Genomic DNA, 26,588 nt, shown 5'->3' with positions numbered 1-26,588 from the left:
ATGTGCTTCAACCAAGCAACAGTGTTGTGAACTTACCAAATATCAAAGGCCTTAACCACAAAGACAAAAAAGTTATGGTCCGGACAAAAAAGCCTTAAAAATTATATTATTTGACCTTTACAGTAAAGGTCAATGTAAATAGAAAATGGAAAACGACACACCGTCTTATCATGGTATACTCAAATACCAAAGGTCTACATTTGAATGTCAAAAGACAAAAAAGTTATGGTTCGGACCAAAAATTCCCCCCAAAATTATATTTTATCTATACATAAAAGGTCATGGGTCATTAAAAATAGCAGACGACACACTGTCTTATTATGGTATACCAAATATCAAAGGCCTGTGTCAAAAGAAGAAAAAAAAGTTATGGTCCGGAAAAAAATGCTCAAAAATTCTATTATTTGACCTTTAAATAAAAGGTCAAGGTCATCAAAAATTGTACTCAACACACTGTCTTATTTTGGCATACCTACATACCAAATATTAAAGGCCTATATCAAAAAACAAAAAAAAAGTTAAGGCCAGGACAAGCTTTGTATGAGAAGCGGAAGAAGAAGAAGTAAGATGTCCCCTTCTTGGAAGGGGCCAGGTACAAATAATACCAAAATTAAGTCTGGGTTACTCTAAATTCTATCATGCAAGTCTCAGGATTGTATTGCATCAAAATATAACTGTGATTGTGTAAAGAAAGTATCAGTAAAAGTCGTGTTGTATGGTTTCTTATACTGTAAACCGCGGTATACTGTACCTGTAATATTAGACATCCACTGCGTATACAAATCAATCATATAAACGTATCGCTTAATGCAGCAACTTCCACAGTGGCAAGTTCTGCTAATTAAAGCATATTATAAATTTAATAAAAATTCAGAAAGGAAATAGTATTATACGTAATGGGATGACGATTAAGAAAATCAAAATTACAACATCTACTAGGACATATTGTGACCGGTCGACAGGGGATGCTTACTCCTCCTATAGGCACCTGATCCCACCTCTGGTATGTCCAGATGTCCATGTTTGCACAAATCTTAATTTTGTTTTCCTCTTAGGAGTTATTCGATTGCTCATTGTTATCATTTTCACCTTTTTCATTATCCACAGTGATCAATATCATTACAACACAATAAAGTTAAAAGTATCGCCGCATGTTGATGGGGGTAAATATTAAGCCATATATCATTATAGGGTTAGAATAAGTCCTCAGTACCCCTTGTCTGTCGTACGAAGCGACTAAATCACAGCCACTTGTTTCATACATGGGTCCCCTCCTTGATAATACCAGGTATTATTATACCAGGTATTATTAAGGAGGGGGTCCATGTATGAAACAAGTGCCTGTGGACTAAATGGGGCGGTCCTTCGGATGAGACCGCAAAAACCGAGGACTCGTGTCACAGCAGGTGTGGCACGATAAAGATCCCTCCCTGCTCAATAGCCATAGGCACCGATGATAGCACAGGCACTTGTTTCATACATGGGTCTCCTCCTTAATAACACCACTGTTGTATTATTAAGGAGGGGGCCCATGTATGAAACAAGTGCCTGTGGATGATAGGCCTAAATTTTGCCGGCCTTCGCCGGCAATGGTGACGTCACCTTCAGGCCCAGTCACTCACGCCCCAACTGATCAATCAAACTTTTAACCTGTGCGAACTGGTTCCTTAATGGTCATTCCGAGCGTCAACTTTGGTCTTTGTTAACTGGTCTTCCAGCGACATGTTAGCTGTCCTGGCCCCCATGGTACAGCATAACTAATCCCACCGAACTGGTCATTTTGATCAATTTCAAGTCCCACTTTGACACCATATTTCATCATTGGATACCCGTTAGATAATCCCACATTCCTACCGAACTACGTGGGGATCGGAGTTAGAGCATAAGTTCTCAGGGCCTCCGTGGCCGAGTGGTTAGTGCATCGCGCTCATAAACACACGGCCTCTCATCTCTGGTCGGCGCGGGTTCGAATCCCGCTCACACCGGTAAGTGAGAAAGTTTCCCAGTTTACTTTTGGAATGTCGGTGGTCTTTTCCCAGGTACATTGTATCTGGGTTCTCTCTTCCACCAATAAAAACTGGGTGCCACCAGATAACTGAAAAATTGTCGAGTGTGGCGGAAAACAGCAAAACAATCAATTAATCATAAAAGGCGACTAAATGGGGCGGTACTTCGGATGAGACTGCAAAAACCGAGGCCTCGTGTCACAGCAGATGTTGCACGATAAAGATCCCTTCCGGCTCAATACCCATAAGTGCCGAGAATAGGCCTAAATTGTGCAACCCTTCACCGAAAATTGTGACGTCTCCATATGAGTGAAATATTCTCGAGAGGGACGTTCAAAATCATACCGTAATAAAGTGAAAATATCGCCGCATGTATACATATAACGAGCAATATATCGTTACAACGTGATGAATTGAAAGTATCGCCGCATGTTGATAAAATATATATAATGAGCAATATATCGTTACAACATGATGAAGTGAAAGTATCGTCGCATGTTGATAGAATCGGATACATTTTGAGAAATACGAGTATAGTTTTGAAAAAAAGTTCACGAACAATCTTTTAAAAAAACATTAAAGATGCATACGAAAAAGATGCATGTATGTATGGGCACTGGAAGTTAATGCAAATGTAGAGCAAAGTACTGTTTTATACACACACACACACACACACACACACACACACACACACACACATATATATATATATATATATCTTGCTAGGCGGTGGGTGCCGTTCGGCCCTGGTTCGACCCCGAGCTGGGGCGAAAATTTTCAGTACCTAGATTTTCAGTGTACCTAGTTGTGATTATTTAGTGCTTTACATATATATATATATATATATATATATATATATATATATATATAGTCAAAAAATAAAATTCAATACTCAAACTTTTATCTATAGCGCTTTCGCCCTGCGGGCTCGTCAGTAGATCTACTATATATAAATATATATGTGAATAAAAGTTTTGAGTATCAATTGGATTTCATTTTTTGACTTTATTCTACCCCGATACCAAGAAAAAAGAATTTATTGAATATATATATATATATAATTTAATTTCACTTGTAACACGCAATTTGATTGGTTCATTTTTTTTACTTTAAATAACGTTGCCGTTGGTTATGACGTTCTAGGAATGATGTCACAAAACATTTTGGTGCTACGGCAATATAAGTCCGCGTCATATAGAATTAATATTTTCTTTAGATTTACATGTATATTCATCAAATGATATCAAACCCGGTTTGCTAAATCAAACTATAAAGAATGAAAGTAATGCAATATTCCTAGGGGAAGTATTGTAAATGTTCACTTCATGCATTGCGCATCAATCTTTCTTGAGAGAAAATACACAGTCGGGAGACAAAAAGAAAACACCGTCTTCCACGAAAGACGACAATAACAATATTTTATACAATTATTTGCGTATCGCCATGTAATGAATACGTATTTGGTACCACAAGGGATGTTCATTAAAAGTTGGTTTGTTTTAAAGATAGTTAAATCGAATTTAGAGAAACTCTTGCATGAATTTAAAGTGGTACTGAACTATTCATCCTTAGTTCTGGGAACAGTATGACGTCATTCATAGCATTAAGGGGAAATCCATTTACACTGAAAAGTACAAGCTTCAAAATTACAACCACCTTCTTCGTAATTCTGTGATTTTTTTGTTGGTGTATTATATATATAAACACAAAACTCGAATAACATAATATAAATAATGTATATGTAACGCATTTTGTTAGCTGCAACTTTAAAAACTCGTCCCCATTGGCAGGATTGGTTCATTCAAGGATTTTGATTTTGAAATGAATCTTCACATGTTCAATTTTTAAAAAGGATATAGCTTCTCAGTTTAGATGAGAGTATCATGGAAGGTGTAGAAATGTCAATAAAAATGGGTCTCGATATATTTTATGGCATTTCGAATTCTTTATACACCATACATATAAATTAATATCACACCGCAGATTAGTGAGGTGGTTAAAAATAGAGCATTATCGATCAGCATCACCAGCAGCTGCGGGTGATTAAAGTAGGTCAATGTCAGCAATTTAATCACTGCACGAACTTGACAGGAATGCTGTTTAATTATTATGGTCGTCAGTTTTATTTTCATTTTAATGGCATCACCTAACGTAAAGTGTATATTCACCGGCACTCCCTCCCATCTTGGAGGAGTGGGGCGTAAAACAACGATAAAGGGTAATAAAGATGGATACCCAAAAGGGCGTACACGTATCTATCTTATTTAGCTTTATGAAATAGTATTTGATTCCCAGAAATATTTTCGATTCTGTTAGAAATTATGTGAAATTACCTAAAATGTTCATTTTATGGAGAGAGAGAGAGAGAGAGAGAGAGAGAGAGAGAGAGAGAGAGAGAGAGAGAGATTTAATGTATATCATTATAAAAGTCTTATTTCATTTTTTCTATTTTTTTCAATGGCTATAGAATTTGATTCCAACTCTAGTGAAGATGCAAATTATTTCATGTCTAAAAATTCTAAACTATTTGAACTACCCAACTGACGTCAGCGCGTCTGTCAACCAATAGCGAATTCCTGATCCTAGCCCTACCTTTTAGTGCTTAAGGACTTGAAGTACTTGTGTACTGTGCCCCTCCCTACAATCATTACTCAGAAGAACATCTAAATTATGTAATGTGTATTGTCGGTATTGTAGTGGAAAATCACGTTGAATGGTACATAAGATGTTTATTTCTAACTATTTTTCTTGGGACGATGATTGAAAAATAAACTGAATATGCATGAATTCTGGAAAGGGAATATGATATAACGAAACGTGATTCAACAAACATTCTGAGAGCATCTTTAACCCACCTACTTTCCCAACCCACCCACTTACCCAATTCGGCACAAAGACGCCAAGAAACCCAGATAGAATGGGTCATACCTCATGCAAAAGTGAAACGTGACCTGTAGCCATTCGTTGAGATGCTATTTAGCAAGTTTCAAAAGTGAATCTTGACCTATAGCCATTCATTAGGAAGCTATATAGCAAGTTTCAAAAGTGAATCTTGACCTATAGCCATTTATTAGGAAGCTACACAGCAAGTTTCAAAAGTGAATCTTGACCTATAGCCATTTATTAGGAAGCTATATAGCAAGTTTCAAAAGTGAATCTTGACCTGTAGCCATTTATTAGGAAGCTACACAGCAAATTTCAAAAGTGAATCTTGACCTATAGCCATTCATTAGGAAGCTACACAGCAAGTTTCAAAAGTGAATCTTGACCTATAGCCATTTATCAGGAAGCTACATAGCAAGTTTCAAAAAATGCAGGAAACAAATTTTATGCAAAATCTATAAGTCTTGTGAATGCAATTAGTCTAACTCTAAAATATCAATATGAAATTCACTGTTGTAGAAAACATCTATAGACAGTCTGACTTCCATTATGATCGACCACTTAACATGATTTATGACCCTTTATATGACAATACACATGTTGGGCGATTGGTGAGCCAGTAAGGGGTGGGGCATTTCGCTCTTCAGCTGGAATATAAACAGATATAGCGTGTAATGGAGAACTCCTGGTTCATCCTCTCGGGAATCCTATTTATGCTGGCATGCATGCAGAAACCAAACATTATTTTTCATATTATGCATATAGCATTTCAAAGGACAAATTATACTATCATGGAGTTTGGGGGTAATTTTATTTATCATATGTGTAGTTACAAATCCCCTAATACCCTTTCTGCACAAATTATACAAGTTTTTTTACGAGTTATATTTTTTGCTGACTAAATAGTGTTGCATATAGAAGTTGTCACATAGTTACGTTGTGTAAAGCATATTAATTTGTTCTAATTAAGAATGTTCTCAAATCGTTACGATTTACACTTCAACACTTATATTTACTGTCATTCTTCTTAGCTCTCTCTCCCTCCCCCTCCTCTCTCTCTCCCCCCCCCCCCCTCTCTCTCTCTCTGTGTGTGTATGTCTTGATTCATCGTCGTGACAAAAAGCTCAATTTGATTCAATTGCCTATATACTTTACATTCATATTACTTTACTTTTATAAGTCAATAGGATTTTTATGAGGCACACACACTACATCACGTATATTGGACTTGCATGCTAAATCTCTAAACGACTGCGTGCTAACCTAGAGTGATTCATTACAAACGTTCCCTGCCCGGTTTCCTTTTCCTGAAGATCACATTTTTATCAATTTGTCACAACTGTATGTACTATGTAATTCTAGGAAACTTGTCCAATGTTGTGGTTTTTTTTAAATTTCTAAAATGCACGTCATATATTGTATATATTTACAATAGGTGTACTACACTTGTAGAGATTTTTTTAATTATCAAGGTCAACTTCCGGAAACCAATAATATAGTATACAAGGAGACCACTTATATGTCAAAGTAGAGTATTTTGTGCCACGAGTGTCAGGGCCTTTTTTTTTTTTTTAAACGAACTGTTCTTAAAATTAGCATCCAGTAATTAAAACTGGTTGGACACAGAGCTCTAGGGAAGTTTAAATATATTTAGCGAATTCTCATTATTTCTATCTTTCGTCACACTGGGTAATCCTGGGAAAAACCTAAAAACGAACGTTGAAATCCGCGAGTGCCTTGTGAAAATCGTGATCAGGCGATTGTCGACTGCTCGTTCCTTCAGGTATATATAAAGGCTCCGAGTCTCTGGCTCGTCCACTCAGCCCTACACGCAATCAGCTGAGAACTTGCAAACAGATGTAAGTACCACCATTTTCTTCTTAAACCTTATCCTCTCAATGTTAATGTTATCAATCATAATTTTTACAACAAACCTCTAAGATAATCTCTTAAATGCAGCTGACCTAAGACAATTTAATAGAACTCTTCGGTGTTCGAGTGCATATTGGTCTTAATTCAGCTGTCCTCTTGAGGGACTGTTTCATTCATCGACGAAGCCCCGTGCCAGCTACCAAAGTGACTATGACCTTCAAAATTAGATATAATCGTTACTAATCTCTGAGGATAGTCTTAATCACGTGATGTATCACAGACTATATTAAGGAATTTTTAAATTATTTGCGACCTCTTTGCAGCCGACAGGATGGAAACTAAGGTCATGTGTCTGGTTCTGGCCTTGCTGCTAGTCATTATGGAAATAAATGCTGTACCCGTACGGAGGGATTTCCCGCTGGAAGGTAGGCATTTCACTAATCCTGCATGTTTTCGGTTTGCTGCGTCTGTCTGATATTGCATGTAGTATTGTTTTGAATCTTTCATTACTAGTATATTCAAAACTTTGATGAAACGAAAACAATTTTACTAGATTGCTTTAACGGACAAAGTACTAAATCCCCCATGTTCTCTGGGGCTTTCCTCCTGCATTGAAAAATTCCACATTGAGCACATTGGCTGAATGTCTAATTTTGTATGATAAATGAGTATATAGCCGTTTCCTGTAGTTTTCATATAAACAATATAACAGTATTTTTCAATTGCATGTATAATGGTATGTCTTTGCATTTCATCTTTGTGTTTCAAACACCGAACCAACACGCTGTCCTGTGTATGACACTTACCAATCATCTGACGTCATAATGGGAATTCTCTTCATTTAATATTTTTGCCTAAGGGATTGTCTTTATGAATGAATTATTGTTGATTGCTACTGATCGCCAGATAATTTCGCTCGAAAAATATTAGGAGAATGTAACCGCATCCGCAGGGATTCTCAAATAGATGTATACATGCATATCTATATCAGAACTATTGGAATAGGTAACTCCATCCACCCCACTTTTCGGAATTTTGATTCTCACATAAAATCGGAGCAAAGTCCAAGAGTACCAGTGACGTTGAATATAAATGATATTTGATAAGGTGTTCTTTTAATGGAGGTAAAAAGGTTCAACAGTGAACCAAAGAATAGTCTTAGAACCGTCTTTACTAGACAAAAGGGAGTTCAATGCCTTCTTACAGCCATAAAAATTACTTCAGTCTATTTTGTTATATTTTGTCTGGTTTTTGCCCAAGAAAGGCTTAAATTATTAATATCTTAATGACGAATATAACAAACATATACCCGTGCCACAGGATCCTAAATCGCCAACTTCTGATTGGTGTATTGAATTCCCTAGAAATGATTACAAGATGGCATGATTTAGACAAAAAGAAATATAGGCTAGAAATATACCAATAATGATATTCTAACCAAAATATGTTTATGACCAATCTGGAGATCATTAAGTAACACAACACCGTCTGGACCAGTGGAAACTCCTGTAACCGATCCCGATCGTACGTCAACAGAAAGTCAATGTTGCTGACTGCTTGCACGTACCCCCGTGTAATCAGCCGTTAATCCAGGGTCACACTCAGTACCTACTGATTAGAAATGTAATTCAATCACAACAATCGATAGTACAAAAATACTGCGGAATGGTCTTCACCTTTCATTCTAACGCTTTGGCTGTCAGTGGAAACAAAACTCAATGTTGATACATAGTTTTAAAAAAAAATATTTATTTATTTTGATTAAACATAAATGAACAAAATCGGGTCTTAGTACATGTAGTTTATATGAGAGCGTGAGAAAATTCTTTGTCTTAAAGGTTTTATTTTCAAAAGACATTTTTACAATTCCTCTGGTAGTAAGCTCAAAATAGATGAGGTATTTTCAACAAACTCTGAAGTTTATAAACTTTGTACACTGTGAATCATTAATAACATCATTTTGAATCAGCTACTTGAACTCAAGCTGGGAGTAGATGAAAATAGAACTCTAGATAGCGTTTGATGTCTAAAATTAACACGTACTGAAGAGAGATGTAACCTATTAATGGCTATAGCATATATAGTTTAAACAAATATTTGCTTTATGATGCCTCCTTAATCATCTTATAATCAAGACTGCAAAACCGGGAAAAAACTTTCTTTGCTTCAAGATATATTTCATAGATATGTTCTGCTTTTTCAAGATATGCATCTGCTTGATTTTAACCTAATTAGAATTAGCTTAACGTGAAACTGGTGTCATGTTGTAGATATTGAATCTCTTGGGCGGAAATCATTACCATCTAGTAAATCAAAAATTTACAGCCTGACACTGGCTTTTTTGCAAATTTCTATACACTACGCCAAAATTTGTACAAGAGATTTTTTTTATTGAAAATATTATTACAGAAAAGTTTGAACGATACCAGAGAGATGTTAGGAGAAATCCTAAAATCGAGTTGATAATAGCGTGTCTTAATGAAATGAGGGAAAGCCGAGTATTGACGTCTACCTGCCAAAGACTCTTTCGTACACGTGCACGAGATACTATTGTGGATTCTTTTTAAAGTTGTCGTGTAGCTTGTCACCGGCAAAAATCAAAAGTGTCTTTTTGTTTGTTTGTTTTCCTAGTGCCTTGGTTTTGACATGTATATAATTTTAGATGTATATTTTAATTAATTCACGCACACTTAAAGCTTATATTTCCAAATGTCACAAATTACTAACAGTTTTTAATTCCTAACATTTTGCGTTGATAATTTGAAGAGGAAAAAAACCAGGAAAGACAGTGAAATTTAATTTTCGTAAAAATGTTCTTTCAGAAAATTTGAAACGATTTCGAAGAAATGTCAAAGATAATTCTGAGATGGCCTTGATAAAGGCGTGCCTAAAATTAAAGCTTCAAGTCAAAGAAACTAGCTTGCTACCAGCTCCTTGTCAGCAACTTTTTCATAGAAACCAAGGCAGTTTTATCCATTCTGGCTAAGTCAGAAAGTTGTTTGTATTTAAAAATTGAAAGAAAATGAAACAAATAACCATGTTTGGTTTCCAGTGTCAACATGTAGGGCATACACAAGAGGTTGAATGTCGTTATGAAGTTTGACCAAAGACTTTGTTCTACTTTACTCCATGGTTCTGGTATACATATAGCGAAAACGTTTTTGCGTGTTTTTAATAGAGAACGACAACTCATTGTTGAATTATTATAAATGGTTCATTAGAAAAATTGAAGGTATTCATTCTTTCCATTTTTGCAACATATGATAAGGTTAGATCCTAGTTCTTTTAACACTCTACATGTAGAAGTTATTGATAGGAATGATTGTTAAACCGCGTACACGTATTACAGATTGATTGGAACGATTGTTAAACCGCGTACACGCATTACAGATTGATAGGAAAGATTGTTAAACCGCGTTCACGCATTACAGATTGATAGGAACGATTGTTAAACCGCGTACACGTATTACAGATTGATAGGAACGATTGTTAAACCGCGTACACGTATTACAAGTGAATGATATACGGACATTTTAAGAATTTATTATCAAAATTTTGTCTTTATCATAATATGCACCAAATTTGCATACATTTCCTCCAGGTTACTGTCAAATTTTCGCTTACAATTATTACATTAGACATTGAAAAGAGAACGTTAATGAAAGGGGACTATATGTCAATGGATACACTCAATGGTGCGTAGGAAAATATGTAATTGTAATTCTATTCTCTATCTAAAAAAATTTTTTGATCCACAAAGGTAACAAAATATTTTATATTTGAATGTTTGTTGATATTATCTACTTTTGGTGGTCATTTTACGTGTTTACTATAATGTATATAATTTCCTTCTTTTTTAAAAGGAAAACTATTGAAACAATGGTTTTATTTTTGTAGTTGATCCTTATAGCCCTGCTTTATTTCATTTCATTATGTACCTTATTACACTCTTTATTTATTATGAAAAACATTATTTTAAGTACATGTGATATTGAATAAATAATGATGTGTTATACCTTTAAAAATACATTTAACAGAGGAAATTCGGTCTATCGTATATTTCTTGTATTTGTTTAGACTTTGTGAAGTAATAGGAATATATCCATACAAATTGTTTATGGTGAAATTCACAGCATGATTTGGAATAAACCGTTGCTACAGACTTCATGTCTGATGCATCAGAATTTCTATAATGCAATGGATTAAATGTTAACCACCAATATCGTATGCACATGTTTGATATAATTATTATCATTGTTACCAGGTATTGTTTTCTAGATATAATTGTGTTCTTGAGTTTTTAAATTACATGCTTTATGTTCTGAATGTTGTTACGTTGTTGTTTCTGATTCACACAGCAAAACCCCCGGAATTTTTCTGTTGTGAGTTAAGATTACATTTGTGTCATTACGTCTACATTAAATGTATCTTCCCACTGTAATTTTGAAAATCTTAAGGTTTTGTTTTATAATATAAACTTATCACTGTTCTTTTCATTTTTCCTGCTTCGTTATGTTTCTGTTATGTCTGTGTTGTTGACCTGAGGAGATTTTTTCCCCTCTTTACTTCAATGTTATTCTTTATCTGAGTTGTGTTTAGTGAAGTTGTGTTTGTGAAAGGGATGAGACAACGTATGTATAAATCATAAATAAAACAGGTACAAAACTATGAAGATTTTCCGGAATTTATTGTGAAAGGAATTTGTCGTAAGAATCAGCTCCCTCGATCGAGTTTTAAACGTAAAATAACTTCGTGTATTGAAATATTGATAATTTTACAATTTATTAATGAACTCTTACCACGCTACTTCACTCGAAGTTGGCTCTTCAAACTACTAGCTAGTATTTTGTTCATAGCCAGGCAGCATTGTCTCAAGTCACGGAGGCCAAAGAATCATGTCTTACAATGGTGACCATAATGAGGAGAAATATGCTGCTATGTAAACGTATACATGTATACATAAAGTGAATTTAAATGTATCGCGAGACTTGGTCCCTGAAGATTACCATTATTACCCTTACCTGTAGATATTCAGCGACATGGAAATCGTTCTCCTGTCAATATGGATGATGTTTGAAAGCACAATACTATCTACTGGTCTTTATTTCAGTGCAAAGAATACCGTATATTGAACGTATATTTGCTGAATTTCAAATATCTTCCCTTTGATGTTTCACATTTAAATTAATTTTGCAGTACTGTCTTTAGAAAAGACATACTAATAAAATGTATTAGAAATAAAGCTTTTAAAGTTTAAGTAGTATTCATTCGTGATGACCTCACAAAAATTTGTATTTACTGAAAAAGTACATTTTTCTGTAAATCTTGTATAGATGGTATTTTTAGGTCGAACAACACATTAAAGAAAACCATTATGGATAAGAATGACGAAGAATATGTGCAATGATATTTTAGTATTTTACACTTGGCAATAAATATCATTTTAATATATATTTCGCATTTGCGCGTCTCGTAAATATAAAACTACTTTTTAAAAGTGAAAATGTTCCAAACCTGATACTGAATTATACTCTACGAGATTATATTTTTGTCTGAAGATCAATTTCCGATAGAAATGACGATTATCCTTTCTGAAAGGCAGGATCTTAAAAGACGAAAATTGTTATTCCTCCACTCCATAAAAGGTGTGTTTATTTTCAAATCTGAAATTTACCGTAATGCTCGCCGCAGAGATTTTTAACTACTGATTTCCAATAAGCACTCGAGATGAATTCTATAGTTTATCAATTTGTTCTGAGAAATAGTTTTCTGATAACCCTTGAACTCTATTCCGTGAACAACATTTTGCCACTTTGCATCCAAACTTGGTTGCTCTCAGCGTCCATGCCAGATTTTAAGTTTAATGTAAGTATCATTTATGTTTTTAGTTTATAACGCAATATTTCTGAATTTTGACCATTTCGCCTTTATTTCTTTTTAAAATACATTGTCCAATTTACCCTTTATCTAATTGACACTTTTCTTGAAGTTATTGGTAGGTTTAATCCCCGTGGGTGTTCGAGTTAGAATAGGTTGCTTGTTGTAAGAGGCGACTAAATGGGGTGGTCCTTCGGTTGAGACTAAAAAAAACCGAAGTCCCGTGTCAGAGCAGGTGTGACACGCTAAAGATCTCTCCCTGCTTAAAGACCGTAAGCGCCCAGCATAGGCCTAAATTTTGCAGCCTTTCACCGCAATGTTGACGTCTCCATATGAGTGAAAGATTCTCGAGAGGGGCGTTAAACAATATACAATCAATCGTAGATTTTTTTTAAATATAAAAAAATATCGGTTTTAATTTCCACAGATATCTTTTATTTGAAAAACAAATTAGAACGTCTATCTGAGTCTTGAATAAGCATAATCATCACTGCGAAATTTGGTCTCTAGAATCTCTTATTTGCAAACAATGCACCCTTTTATTATTCCGGACAGCATTTCATGCATCTGGTAAGAATAGTTCGATATTGAAATTCGTTTCTTTTATTGTGTAAGGGATGCTACCTAACGATGTTTGCAACGGTGCAGTTGCCATCAGCTGGAAAATCCCAAAACGCTGTGGCGTAAACTGTAGGAATGCATACGGATGAATTCTTTTCATATTAATTGGAATGTAGTATCAAACAATAATACAAAAGGCATCATGCACACGCATACAAATTAAGACAATTCAGCATTATGTGACGCAAGAGCATAATGGAGATATTTTCCTAGAGCAGCCAGGTTAGGTGTGTGTTATGAGACCAACAACTGAAGTAATTTATATGAACTTGGCGATTTGTAGTAGTATTTATGAAGGTATTTTTCCCTTAGAGAGGAGTATTTAGGACATTGAAGGATAAAATGAAATCCATCCTCAATTTGTTGGGTGTCACCAACATCACATAATCTATGCTGTCTGATATCGTCCAGTTTCAACATTCAAACAGTGTGAGGAAAGTCTAATGAGAGCGGTGTTTCTTTAAATTGTTGTGAATTGGTTTTGTTAAGTATGATTTGATTCTACAAAAATCATGATGTACAAAGTGCTTTTATAAAAAAAAACATTTTGGAGAGTTTTCTATGAATGCATTACATTCTTGTAAATATATGTCTAGAATTCTATTTCTATTCATATGCATAAATTGGGCAATGTTCATAATATCCTGCCTCATCCAAGATTCTCCTAAACCCAGTCGAAATAGTTGAAGTTTTATATCACGTGCCCAATTTATGCTATAACCTGATCCATTTTCTGCGTCATATCGTTCATTTGTAAGTATTCATAGGATGATCTTAAAATGCAGTTCTCAGTATATAATGATTTACACCAATATTTCATTATTTTGATTTTTCTTTGAATGATCAGTGGGTATTGGCCTAGTTCCCTACACACCATATAATTACACCTAACACCTAGGGTATTTTTTTTTTTTTTTTTTATACAAAATAACAAATATGATCGCTCAATTTCGGGTGCTTTATGAAAACCCTAGATTTCACTTCCATAAGAAATAACACTTTCAACATATATATCGAATAGCTGACACTTGATCTTTGCGTTAAATTCAAATTATTGGATATATACATTATTTTGCGAAACATACAACGTAATTTCAAGTCGCTCTTTTTATACTAAAGAAACTTGAAATTCTATTAGAGCAGATAAATCATTTAAACTTTTAATTTATTTAGATTTATTTGTCAAAATTTGCACAATTTTTACAATGTATGAACACATTTCTGTCTGCTTGTATCACAGAACTACTAAACTTTGGGGAAACTCGATAAGATATAAAATATACCGAATTTCCTCTAATGAATTTAGATCACGAGGTGTTTTTTTTTTTTAAAGCTTTCATATAATAACGTTGGTTCAGTAAGAAACATAAAATAAAGTAGGGATATCGGATCATACATAAGAGACAATAAATTCTCAATTTCTTCCTTAGGACTAGTGAGGAGCAGGACATTCCAAATGGCCCCAATAGGAGTAGCGAGTTCACGATAATCATACGAATTTACTATTATGCCTTGTTACTTTTATCAATTACGACATGTTTCCTTAGTTTTGAAGATCTCCTCTTGTTTGGATATTGTACTAGAGACAAAAATCAGTAATTAAGTTATATCTTACTGCGCTGTTCATTCACCAAAAATATAGTCCCCTATAATTCAAGTTCCCCAGACCCCATTTTAGCGTTCAGTGTTACAACTGTAAGAAAGTTATGTTGCTCCATGACTAATATGGTTCATAACTGAAGAAAATTCATGACAAGAATTCATACTTTTAAGTGCAATTGTCACAGAAAAGACAATAGTCTGCGCTAAAGTCCGATAGTGTCGGATGATGGATTGCGATCATCTAGTGGCATTGTGCGGGTTGATCGGTCAGCGCTAAAACTGTGTCACGCCGAAGTCCAATGGTGTGGGGGGAAACTAAGATAGAGCAACATGAAATTGTATTAAGCATTGTTACCCGAGAGCTACCAGATGAATCATGTATAAAAATCTAAAATCATCAGAGGAAATTCAGTTCATCTTTAACCTTATCTAAATTGTTAGTGTGTATTCGTACAGCTTTGCAAAACGACAGAAATATGTTCATACATAGTGTTTATGCTGCAAATTAAGACAAAATTTGCAATAAATCAATAGTATATAAAATTGATGCCTGATCTAATGGAAAGTCAAGGTCCTTTGGTATAAAAAGAATGATACTTTGAGCTAATCTTTATGGTGACATATTTCTGCCCCTGTATGCAAGTTATTTTTCTATAATTTATGTCTACATACAAGATAAATATGTCGACATGCAGGATAATCATGTCAACATGCAACATAACTATGTTGACATACAAGAAAAACGTAATCGGATAAGAATTTGTAATATATTCCAAAATTATCACATATCGCCCACATGTGACTTCCAACATGCTAGATGCAACTTATTTATGTTGACATGCGATGTAAAACTTATACGGTACCAATTTTGATGCACCAGATGCGCATTTCGACAAATAATGTCTCGTCAGTGATGCTCAACCGATATGTTTGAAATCCGAAATAACAATGACGTTTTAGAGCTACTATAGGCACAAAAGTGGAGTCAAATTCGTCTAAGGATAAGAGCTATGCGTGAGGGAGATAATCCTTAATTTTGAAATGAATTTCTAAATTTTATAACAGCAATTAAATATACATCTGTATTTTCAAGCTAGTAACGAAGTACTTAGCAACTGGGCTGTAGAGACCCTCGGGGGCTAACAGTCCACCAGCAGAGACCTCAACCCAGAGGTCATAATGTAAAACTTATACGGTACCAATTTTGATGCACCAGATGCGCATTTCGACAAATTATGTCTCGATATAATTATGTCAACATGCAACATATTTATGTCCGCATGCAATTTATTCATGTTGACATGCAACTTATTTATGTTGACATGTAAGATAATTATGCAGACTTGTGGGCGATATTTGATAGAATTTGAAAATTTTCCAAATTCTTATCTAGTCATAGTTGTTTGTTTTTTTTGCATGTTGACATATTTATGTTGCATGTTGACATAATTATTTTGCATGTCGACATAATCTATAGAAAAATAACTTGCAAATAGGAGGCAGAAATATGCCACCATAAATCTTGACTACAGGCACCTGGAATTTTATGATGGATAAGTCACAATGCAACGACCTCATATTGTAACAACGTTATCAACTCTGGAGTTTCGTGATTGATTGATTGAATATTGCGTAACGTCCCTCTTGAAAATCTTTCACTCATGTGGAGACGTCACCATTGCCGGTGAAGGGCTGCAAAATTTAGGCCTATGTTCGGCACTTACGGCCTTCGAGCAGGGAGATATCTTTATCGTGTCACACCTGATGTGACACGGGACCTCGGTTTTTACGGTCTCTCCCGGAGGACCGCCCCATTTAATCGCCTCTTACGACAAGCAAGGACCTATTCTAACCCGGATCCCTACGTGAACTAGCATTTCGTGAAACCTCATGATACATACCATCAGCCTCTAGTGTACGTCAGTATACGTTCCAGACCATCGCACTGTGGAGTGCCACGCCCTCACACTTTAGCATGACCATCGCGCCTCAGAGTCACGTATGTTGTGTATTGTGTCGTCATAGTAACAACAACAAATACGAATGACTTGTCTGCTTATCAAAAATGTTTGAGGTGCTTCTAAACAATTCTTTTATTTTGTGCCGCGGTCTTATATTTTGTATATACAGAATTCATTAACTCATTTATCTATTTAGTCGTGTTGCTGTTTCTCTATGTACTCGTTTGCTAAATGCTGTTACAATAATAATTATGCAATTCATTTGGAATAGATTAAGTGTTTGAATTACAAATTGCACGCCAGAGTCTTGTATTTTTGGTAATCAAATTTAAAACTCGAATAACTCTTGAAGCAACTAATGGATCGATTACTCGGAATTCCATGTGCGGATTCGTACGAATTAAAACGGAGACAGACGATGATACCGATAGTGGAACTAAATGGCGGCGCCCATACAGCTGATTTAGAGCCTTTCTTCGCGGACGAGCCAAAAGGGCCGTCTGAGTTTCGCTCGGTAATATGTTTTACGATTTGACCGTTGAGACGAGCGAAGACCTAACTTTTACAGCCCTTCGCCGCAATGATTAATATCTCCATACATGTATTAGTAAAATAAAAAAAATAATTCTTGAGTGGGACGTTAAACAATATTCAACCAACCACCATTAAATATGCATTTAATCCACCTATTCACATAACGTGGTCGATGTAAACAGTGCATTATGACGCCATATTAGCTGCAATATTTCGATTTTCCCTTTCAAACCAAAATGTACGAGGGTATGAGAAAGCTTGTCTGGAATTTAAAAACGTTTGTGGTACATTCCAAACTATTTACTTGTTTTATCGAAGGAGTTATCCATGAAGCAGAGACGGTGACATTTTTCCAGAAGCATTACGGGTAATACTCATAATTTTTCAGCTAATGAAGGGCAAATGTGTGATCAATGGACCAATCTCGTCGCGATGCAAGCTTTGCTTGCTATTATTCCAAAATAATTTTCGAACGGTTCCGTCAATATGATTGTCCATTTTAAGTTTCTACTTGTCAAGATAATCGGAATAATTCAATATTATAAATTGTTAACCTAAAAACTTTCAAGGAATGAGCGTTAAATGGAATATTTTCAAAGTGTATAAGTTGATGGTATGAATATGTACATGTATATTGTTTGTAAAACATGTATGCACCATAATCCTGTTTTTATTAGATTTTTGTTTTCATATACTAGTATATATATATATATATATATATATATATATATATATATACATATACATATATATATATATATATATATATATATATATATACATATACATATATATATATATATATAATTAAAAAAATTGAAAAATAAATATCAAATATACATGCGTGTCTTCTAAAAATTGTTATCCCGCAATAATTCGTACCGGTAGTTTAAAAAAAAAATTCTAGGGTCTGTTTCATGATGTCACGAGATACGCTGACATACCATGGGAACACCCAATTATATTATTGTCTTTATACGTGTACCAATTAGGTAGAGTTGTCTCATAATGATATTGAATTCCCATGATAATGAATTGATAAGGCACAGTATATATCTATCCATCTATCTCTATCTATATCTCTCTGTACGTGCCGTTATTCATTGTCCCTTGTAGAAGCCATTAAAATATGAAGTCTGGTTTTAGTTCTCGCCTAATTGTTTTTAGCAATGTCGTCACTCACGTCATTCTGGGAAGGATAAAATGACTCTTGCAATATTTTATGAAGTGCGTGAGAGTATGCTTTAAGCAGAATTATTGAAATGACGTCTGCGTTTTCCTCCTTAGGTCACCATGTAGTGCAGAAGAACTATATTGTACTTTGCTCTCTCTGTATCATTTTGCGAAAGATAGTTTCCTGAGAAATCAGCTGTCATTGCGCTCTGGTTAAAGTTGTATGGTCCGAAATTTGACAATTTTCCTCACCTTTTAAAAAACGCTGTTACCGTAAATTATCGCACATGCGTATTTTTGAGGCTGTACATGTCATACATTATTTGACCTGTTTTAACCAGAATTATTTGATTTTAAATCGGTATTCACTAACAACTCTCACTCTGCCATTTCTAATGCACGAATCAGGTGACAGTTATGTGTCCAGTTCAGACTGTCAGAGGTCAAAGATCATCGGTGTGCCTTAAGTTAAAGAGAAAGGTGAAGATAACGAACAGTGATTAATCTCATATAACTCCTATAAGCAATATAGAATAGAGAGTTGAGAAAACTCGGACCGCTGGATACATCAGAGGTGGGATCAGGGGCCTAGGAGGAGTAAGTATCCCCTGTCAACCAGTCACACCCGCCGTGAACCCTAAATTATTCTGCTTTAAAGTAATTTTGTACAAAATATGGTAGATGAACATGGACCATACAACTTTTTACCCCCCCCCCCCCAAAAAAAAGAAGAAAACAAAAGGAAAACAAAACTTTGATTTGTAACAAATTACTTCAAAGAAATTCTGAGGTGTTATTTACTTTATCTATGTCACCGAAAGTTTTGATACATTTTCTCGTACATTCGAGTTCTTAAGAGAATTTTGTTATTTGTTAAGCCACACATGATATATGAAAATTCACCGATTTCTGTTATGTCATGTGCTTCAACAGAGAATATTTACATTTTCCAATGTGTTTCCTTGTATGACAATACTAATGAAATTAACATTCAATTTTTAATGACACGTAGTCCGTCACGGGATCAGACTTTCTTGCGTATAAATGCAATCGGCGCTTCAAAAGTCAGGTACTTTTACTTGGCTTCTTGCTTACGCAATGCAGTAGCAAATTCAGACCCCCCCCCCTTTTCTCGCCACAAATTTAGAAATACTGTGAGCAAAATTCCAGATTGGCACCCAAAATGGCTGAGAATTTTAGGTAATACTCTACTTTCACATGTGCCTCCGCCCCTTTTCAGAAATCGTAGATACACCACTGCAAGGACATTATAACAGAAACACTTTTTCTTAAATCACGCATCAGAGTATTCACACAGAGTTGATTTTGTAAACAGACACTAATTTCATCAATTAGGGGCTCAACAAAACAGAAAAATTAAACATACCGTTCAGTTGTTTTATTTTAAATATCATCTGCAACTAGGCCTCAACCAGTTCCACAGAAAATTAAACTTATTTTCCAATGTACACTTAATTATAAAGAGATCTGGTTGTTTTTTAGTCAAATATTATATTTTATTGCGATTATTTTGTACGTAATACATGTACATATAAGTCAAATTGTATTTTTGTACATGCATATCTACTGATATAGTTCATTACATAATTACTTTATGTAAGCAAATCATCTTTTGACCTTTGATACATTGTATTTCACTTGATTGATTATCATTGGGAATGGCGATCTAAGTGCCCAACATCCTGGACAATAAAATATGTTAAAATTAAATCATCTAGGCCTAAAATTGCAACTTCTGCAATCTGCAACATGACAAATTCATACGATGACTTTGATATTGGAAACGAAGAAATGGAGGCAGAGTTGTGGGCTCATTTACTTTATGATGATAATCCGTTGTTTCCGGGCAACAGCCATGAGGGAGGATGGTTTCGAGGCTCGAAAAATTATGTTCATGTCAGGGCACCGCCGCGAGATTTCATTAAAATCCTACAACAGAAATTTCTGAAGTGAACAAAAACTCTGTCAGTTCGTGGTTAATTTTCTCTTACACGCCCTGGAGGTAAAAAAGGCAACCTACCTGCACTTCGTCTAAAATCTGTCTTAACGATGAACATGCCATTGTTCCCTTCCAAAAACCTGACCAAGAGCTTAACGTTAACTTCTCTCAGATCCTCTGAATTTCTGTCGAAATCTATGTTCAACAATTGCGTTTTCAACTTCAAGTAGCTCAACGCCACGGTTTCTCCATGGCTGATCGACCAAATCACAACACGATGCAGTGTATGCGAATGATTTTTAATTTTACCAGACATTGCGACATTCGGTCTGGTAAACAATCTAGCTTTACCAGACCAAAAATAATTCTACATGACCAAATTTTCTAACATGCAAAATTCAGTCTTCACGCTTAACGTTTCTGACTACAAGCCTATAGAGCAAGTGAGAGTACAAAATTTGGTAGCCCAAATAACATTTATTAGCCCAAATGCTGTGTAGGAATGATTCAACATGATTCGAAATTTCAAGTTTAAAACATTTTTAATGAGTATAACAAAACAAGTTCAGCTTTCTTTCAACTTCTAATTCTGTTATTTCACAGTCAGTATCTTCAGAATCCTCCAATTCTGATTCTTCTAGTACCATCCTAATATAGGTAAAAACAAAGGTATATTCACTAGCTCATTCACACATTCTGAACGTCTGAGGCGGTCACTTGTAGTTATCAGCTGGTTATTACTTTGGCGCAAAGTGGTTACACTATTTACTACTTTCGTGTTCTTTTACAGAATCAATTCTATAATTATCAGAGCCAGACACGAACTAACAATTTGCATTTTTTCCTTTCTGCACCAGATGCAAAATATGAGACCATCATTGAATTCAAATCAGGACCGGTTCTCCTGCCAAGCACGCTAACATTTTCTTTGTCGCTTTGTTTCCTCACATTTCTTAGCGGTAACTTTCTCTGTAAGAACGGGTTGTTTCACGGATTTCCTACCAAGAATTGCACATTCTTTCTATTTCAGTAGTCGAGTAGAGGGTCATAATCCCACCGGAAATATATTACTGGCTTACATGGCATGCGCGTCAATAATACTTGATAGCCCGAACCCGATTTTACTAACCACGGTTATCGAAGGGCCTACTACTTTATTTCGAAGACCGAAAAAATTTCATCGACTGAAATTCATATATCTACCCTGATTTACCTTGCGCACACATTTATTTGTAAAATCTGAAGTAGTATAATACCGGAAATACTATAAACAAAACAAAAACACAATACCGGACATTTGGTCAGTAACTATACAAACTTTTACCGGACCGATCAATTTTTTTTTACCGGAAATGTCCGACGTATTTCGCGTACTCTGCACGATGTAGTTTACTCTGCTCTTTGACGCATTAAATTACACTTTTTACACCTTTTTGCTTACAATGGATCATTTCACAGTACAAACAGATTTATATGTTCACAAAACGGTATTCCAAGAAGTGGAGGAAACTATTATAAACCAACCAGCCTCTCACCTCTGTCGGCGCGGGTTCGAATCCCGCTCGCGCCGGTAAGTGAGAAAGTTTCCCAGTTTACATTCGGAAGGTCGGTAGTCTCTTCCCAGGTACATTGTATCTGGGTTCTCTCTTACACCAATAAAAACTGGGCGCCACCAGATAACTGAGAAATTGTTGAGTGTGGCGGAAAACATCAATCAATCATAGAAACTAACCAACCTGTTTCGTCATTTTTATTCCTTCCAAATTAAATATCTATATTTTATATTCTCTTAGATATTGTTCCCAATCATTTATTCGATAAAAATCTTGTGTAGTCCGATTGTTATTCTGGTCATCTGCTAGATAAGTATGGAAGTTCGGTAAGATCACAAATCAAAATAGAAATATGTAAAACTTATACGGTACCAATTTTGATGCACCAGATGCGCATTTCGACAAATAATGTCTCTTCAGTGATGCTCAACCGAAATCTTTGAAATCCGAAATAAATATACTAGTAAATGTAAGAAATAAGATATCATTTTTTGAGAGCCATTGGGATATGACATGAAGTTGGTACGTATCAAATATACTATAACGCCCTTCGGGTGTTATAGAATTTGATCACGTGACCAACTTCATGTTATATCCCATTGGCACTCAAGAATGATATCTTATTTCTTAATTGTGCGAATGAAACTATTTAATTTGAAACGGTTATGTCATTATAGTTGTACCAATTTCAGGGTCTTTTATAAAGGAACATTTTTGTCTGATGGTGTCAGTATTCTGCTATGTTTACATCGGAAGTACTTGTAATATGATAATTAAAATCCATTATCCAAATTTCGTAAACTCTCATAAATAATTTCATGTGTGATGGCAAAATTTCTTACGATTGTTGATATTTTCATCTTCTACATATGATTTTAAATGACCGACAATCTTTTTAAAAGAATATTTTGTATTCTTGTCCTGTAGATCTTTCAAACACTGCGCCAGTAAAAAGACTACGCCCCGTTAACCCAAGAATTAGATTGTTATTGGCATGTGCACGACAGATCCGGAGCGGGACTATAACAGCCTTATGTAGAAATCTACAGCCAACTGTGAACCCACAAAATGCTATACTAAATAATATAGTCAACATGAGCTGAATCTGCATCCTAGTATTTGATCCTCTTATGCCCATGTTTATTGTCTGATTGACATGTACAAATATTGTGACTTAAAGAAATTCCTATTTGTTTACTTCAGCTGTATTTCATGAAGATAATCTCTACATAGGCATTTCTTTTCACAGAATATTTTCATTTGTACTGAAAAAATCCTTTGAATAAAATGTTGCCGAAATGTGATTAGTTTTGGGGTCATTTAGCAGATTGTACACGAGAGATCAGATATTGTTTATTGTTACTTTTGGTCGCGCATCATCCATATTGAGTAGTTTCTCCAATGTGTCCTTATGAGAACTTACAATAGAGGAGGGCCAAATTTGGAATTCGTAGATAAGTAATGGAGGGATTCAAAAGTTGAATATTAAAGTGAGTCATACAAAAGCAACAGAAAAGAGTGATGAAAAAATCAGTTTGACTTTCATCTTAAAGATTTAGATTGAAGTACAACCACAGTGAATGTATTAAAATTTCAACACGAAAGAGCAGATGGACTTGGTAGTGTTAAACTACTGAACTTGTTGTTGATCCCTGTTGGTCTTCACCCTGATGTGGTATTGACAAATGGATTTCATAGCTCTCCAATTTTTCTCTCTCAATGTTGAAAGCTCCCTATTTCACAAGAATATGTTAAAAACACATTTATGTCAATACCTGAAAAAATGTGTCTTAATTTTGGTTGTTTTTTTTTCAATTACAGATTCTTGGTATTCTGCAGAGGATAAAAGGAGCAGCAACCAACGAATACTGTGGCTGAAAAAATGCGTGAAGGAACTTGTATCCAATATTCTGTCAGACCAGTGCAGGCGTTATCTGTTAGTCAGCAGAGGGGCGGGTACCGTTGTTAACATGAGTTAGATGCTGCCAATGTACATTTTCAAACAGTTTAAATAAAATGGGCAAGAACAGGGACTTCGACATTTGTTTCAATAGTAGCTATATTTCAGTTCATTTCCTGAAACATTTGTATTCAAGTTCTATTTGTGATCATTTATATGGAATTTTACAATCAAATTGTTAAATATTCAATTTTGTATTTGGAATTGTAACAAAGCAGAGTTGTGAATGATATTTGAATGAAAGAATCTAGACACCATTTTTGTTGTTGTTATATATTGAGTGATATCAATTTACTCCATAGTTTTACTCAGTTTATTCCATAGTTTTACTCAGAGAATGTGAGATTACAGTTATGTTTAAAAGATTTCTTCAAAATAATATAAATTATTTGATGCTATATACAAATAGTCCCAGTTAATTGACTAGATATTTGTATATCAGTTTTGTATCCAAGTTTGAGAAACATTTGTGGTACAACTTGTCTAATCTCTTAACCGGAAGTCTCTTCCGTACAAGTTAATAACCCATTACTACTTCCTGTAACATTTACCCGCCACTGTCAAATGTGGCACCAGCCATCAATTGTTGAAAATTGTCAGAAATCCGCTATCATCCTTCATCATACACCCTACAACAGCTACTAGAAAGCGCTAAACCCAGGGCCAGCTTGCCAGACAAAGAATAGCCCTGCCAATGTGCAGAGGAAGATTGAATAAGCCAGGCTGGGAATTCCACCCAAGCACCCATGTCTGCTATGAAAATTTTTGCAGCAGCATAGACGATTTCCCCCGGAGATGAAACCTATTGAGAGCCAAAATCAAGCATAAGCACCTGGACATCACGAAGTTAACAGACATGCTTGCTGTCATCTGATAATGTATCAGCAGAGACGAGTTCCCCGGAGATGAAACTGATGAGAGCCAAATTCAGGTATTGGAATATGGGCATCCAGCTTACGGTTACCTAGCAGCCAAGGCAAGCAAATATTCCCATAGGTACCTGGGTGCAACAGTTTTCACCTGCTTACCTCGCAGCAAAGTTAGTCAAGTATTATTATGCAGATCATCTATACTTCTTGCAAACCAAATGATAATTTATATCTGCAAATCAACTGTTCTACAATGGCTGTTAGTAATTCATATGGTATAGGGCCGAAATATTATAGTCACGTCTGTTGAAACTCCATTTTATATAATTTATATGTTTAATTCCCCCTTCTTCTTTTTTTTTTCTATTGTAACACAAGCACCGGTAATGTAATAAGTTACCACCGTTTCACTCCCAATTGCAGATAAATACCCTTTACTTTCCCATCACTTTGTAGTAACTCTGTATACAGCAGCATGCTTATTGGCTCACTTGTTGTTATCAGCCAATCGTTATTCCATTACTACGTAACCTCTACATTGAGGAAATCCACTACCCAATTCTGCCATTTGGTAAAGTCTATATTAGGCAACATGTTTATCAACAAACCACTTTCTAGTTCTGTCGTTGGTTCATATCCTATCACAGTAATATACCCAGTTGGTAGTGGAGGAAGATTGGCATAAATTCCAGTTATTCATACTACACTTGTAGGTCCTATTATTACCAGCTTAAGGGCGCACTTCACCCCTTAGCAAAACACATGCATGGTGTTGCCTTCATAATTGTGGCTCCAGTACTTGGCAATTTTTTTATATATATATTGGTTACCAATGCCATGCATCATCAAAAAATAAAATAAAAATCTAGGTCTAAGGCAGTTGCTCTGCTTGGCAATAGTAGCGACGGTTTACATGGGTGTACAGAACTATTAAATTAGTCTTGTAGACCAGCTTTTTATCTATACTTTTCGGCTAGACCAAAGAATTTTTATTACACATACCCAATAGTTCAGGTTGTGCAGCTCATCAAGCTTTAACCTCAATTACCCCCATTTAGTCATAGGGCGCAGAGCACCCCAAACACGGCAAATTTTCACGACGCAAGCAGTTTCGTTGTCATTCTACTCGCTGTCATATCCACCATCTGACAGTCTAAGATCTTGCCAGTAGAATCGGTTTTGTCATACCAGATACATGCAGCTACTTGCATCTGCACCATATTTCGTTTATTTTAACCCAGTCCATCTCCCCTTAGGTCTAGTCAACTCTGTCAGTTTTTCAGCCATGTTTGAGCACAACACCATGGAAGCCTCCAATTTTTTTTTTTTAGGTCTTCCACACCTCCCGTGCTTGGGGTCGCTCACTGTGGGTCAGGTGCCACAGATTGACTTGTTCCCAAAACCAGGGCGGTAGCAGAGTGGGCTCTTTAATGTGCTGACCATGCTGCAATATCAATAGTCATGTCCAAAGAACCATATAGTCGTTGCTCAACGTCAAACCTTTGTCAAGTTTTTACACCTTTTTCTCCCAATTTATCGGTCATGTGGCCATGTTGGTCTGACCTTCACAGGTACTCGAACCCATTTGTTATATAATAATACAATGTACAATATGGTCAAAGCGTCATCTGTATTGGCAATTCCTATCTCTGGTTAGGTTCCTTTTCACCTTTAAGCATACTGGAGTGTATGGTTTCACTTGGCCATCCAAACCCCA

At 35.4% G+C, this 26,588-nt stretch overlaps 1 long non-coding RNA gene across 1 annotated transcript; it reads left to right on the top strand.

The window, feature by feature from the left end:
• Window positions 1-6,277: 6,277 nt before the first annotated feature.
• On the top strand, window positions 6,278-24,259 carry LOC125658454 (uncharacterized). The gene is made up of 3 exons (XR_007363751.2): window positions 6,278-6,748; window positions 7,085-7,186; window positions 23,864-24,259. It is a non-coding gene; the product is annotated as an uncharacterized LOC125658454 (long non-coding RNA).
• The last annotated feature ends 2,329 nt before the right edge of the window (window positions 24,260-26,588 follow it).

The sequence above is a fragment of the Ostrea edulis genome, chromosome 9 (assembly GCF_947568905.1).
Source record: "Ostrea edulis chromosome 9, xbOstEdul1.1, whole genome shotgun sequence".
Lineage (NCBI taxonomy): Eukaryota > Metazoa > Mollusca > Bivalvia > Ostreida > Ostreidae > Ostrea > Ostrea edulis.
This window is presented reverse-complemented; position numbering and strand designations above follow the sequence as displayed.